This window comes from Naegleria gruberi (assembly GCF_000004985.1).
Source record: "Naegleria gruberi genomic scaffold NAEGRscaffold_98, whole genome shotgun sequence".
Taxonomy (NCBI): Eukaryota; Heterolobosea; class Eutetramitea; order Acrasida; family Naegleriidae; genus Naegleria; species Naegleria gruberi.
The window spans coordinates 5,085-7,785 of record NW_003163229.1 but is presented as its reverse complement, the minus strand read 5'-3'; the positions used below and the strand labels follow the sequence as shown (position 1 = coordinate 7,785).

The 2,701-nt window shown below is 30.9% G+C and overlaps 1 protein-coding gene across 1 annotated transcript in view; it reads right to left on the bottom strand.

Annotated features, from left to right (window-relative positions):
- The window catches only part of NAEGRDRAFT_44887 (uncharacterized protein), a gene marked incomplete at both ends in the record, with an annotated part of 7,857 nt that overhangs the window by 369 nt on the left and 4,787 nt on the right, over positions 1-2,701 (bottom strand). The gene's annotated exons all lie outside the window — the stretch shown is intronic.

Sequence of the window (2,701 nt, the reverse complement as noted above, 5' to 3'; positions counted from 1 at the left end):
TGATTCCAATATATTGTTGAACAATCCTGCATTCCTCAAACATTATAATGAGATAGTTGAGGAAAACCTACGCTTAAAAGTTGAACTTGCAAAATACAAACAAGTAGTCAACAAAATGAACGAAATGATGAGGGAAATGGTTCAATGTTTAAATGAAAATCAAGATATCTTCCAATTATCTGATTTAACTATTCAACATGGTGATCAAGTAATGGTCTTAACTCATAAACAAAGGGCTGAAATTTGTGAGCTTTCTGAGAAAACTGCTCAGATCTTACATGTTTGCTCATCAATTTTAAAGAAACCAATAACAGAGCTTGACGGATCAGAAAAGCAATTATTATTCAAGATTATTTTCGAATGTATGGGCAAAAGTATTGAGAGAAATAAGAGCAAGCTTACCAAGTACAAGAATGTTTTTAGAACAATCAAGAGCAAAGCTAAAGCAAAATTGGAGGGTGAGAATTCAAATAGTGAATCCACTGTAAATGAAGTTGAAGAGATACCTAAGAAGAAATCGAAGAAAGGTGATAATGAATCAAAGAAGAAGAATGAAAAGAACAACAGTAAGAAGAGAGTTAGAGAGGAAATTTCAACAGATTCAAACAGTTCTACTGATTCTGATAATTAATTGTAAACAATCACGTCCTTTCGGAATTTAATTTAATAAAAAAAATGGGAAGACACACATTTTAACTTCCTTGCAACAATTTCGGTTAGTTGTTTTATTAGATTATTCACTCTGAATTCATCATCATTTTAGAATGTGTTTCTTCATGTAATTGTGTTGGTAATTGTTATTATGTAAAATTGAATGTAAAGAGGGCCCAAAGTAATGGTAATTTGTTATTTAATTTATTTATGTAGGTTGATTTGATGAAGATTTTAATGCAATAGGTGAGTCGGAGTACTACAATAATTTAATGGTAATTTGTTTAATTTGTTTAATTTATTTACAATTATTCAATTTAAATACAATAATATTAATTGATATTCAACAATTTAATTAATCAGCAATGGTATTTGCAGAGGTTGATTTGATGAAGATTTTAATTCAATCGGGTGAGTCACGAGTATTACAATAATTTAATGGTAATTTGTTTAATTTATTTAATTTATTTACAGTTATTCAATTTAAATGCAATAGATTTATTGGGTAATCATGAATAATTTAATAGTAAGTAGCTTGTTGGTGTTTCATTTCTGATGAATTAGATGAGAGGAAGTGAACGCTTTTAGTTGGAAGCAGGAAGTGAGTGAGTATATTTTTTTTCAGATGGATTTAGTCGGAATTTCGGAACTTGGATTGACGACAACTCGACTTAGAATTTTATTAGAGTTGTGTGTAAATCATTGATGACAATTATGAGTCAAATTTTATTGTGAAATATTGACGATTTTTCGCTAATGATTAACGTTTTTTGATAACAATTTTTCAATAATATTTAACGTTAAACATTATTGAAAAATCGTCAATAATTTACGATAAAATTTAGCGTTAATTTACCTGTAAATTTGAAATTTTTTTCCCAACAAACGTTTACGTTTTTATTTCGTTTTTTTTGTTAATTATTAACGAAAATCAATAAAGTTTGACTTGAATTTTTGTTAACAAAAGTGCGAAAAAATTAATGAAAAAATAAAAATATTTACGTGGAAATATTTTAGCGGGTGACATTTCTATGAAAATTAAAGAATTGAGGAGAAGATAATGACAATTCCTAAACAAGATTTTATTGGAATTTCAAAGTTCAATGACAGTTGTCTTACTTCAAAAAGAGTTGACTATTCTTTTCAACATATTGCTCAAAGGTCAATAAACCAGGGAATAATTCTCTTGCTTCTTTAACAGCTTGTTGCTCATTATCTTGATAATAGCCACATTCATTAAAGTACATGAACATATTCTTTGCTTCAGAACCCATTCTTTGACCAACGGTTTCGGCATCCATTGCAACGTATTGAGTTGGGACATTTAATACCTTAGTGCAAATATCAGCCATTTCCTTAAGGGATACATAATCACCAGCAGTAAGGAGCTTTCTTCCATTGTAAATTTCTGGATGCTTGAATACTTCAGAAACAACAATTCCCAAATCATCAACACCAAATACTGGAAGTTTTCTGTCAGTATTCACACCAGCAAAGATCATGGCACTAGCTCTGTCTTCATTCAATCTGAACATCATTCCAGGAAGATTGTCAGCGAAAAATGGCGGGTAAACAAAAGTCTTGAATGGAATGTTGGTCTTTCTTGCTTCTTGCTCAACCTTATTCTTGTTAGTGAAATGAGGAACTGAAATTTTACCACCAGATGCCTTAGTGACATCATCCAATGAACTGAAAACAAAATGTTGAACATTATTCTTAACAGCTGCTTCAACCAAATTCAATCCTTCGGTCAATTCCTTTTCATGATCAACTGAACCAAATCCTCCTGGAGTTGTTACACCAAAAACACCATAAGCACCTTTGAATGCCTCTACAAGAGCCTCCTTATTACTCATATTGCATGAAACAATTTCAACACCTTGTTCGGCAAGTTCTTTGGCTCTGGCTGAGTTGGAATCTCTGCTAATTCCTCTCAATTTCCAATTGCCTTGCTTTTGAAGATGCTTAATGACACTTCCTCCTTGTTTTCCAGTAGCTCCAATGACAACAATTAATTTACTCATATTGTATACAAATATTTGGTTTGTTT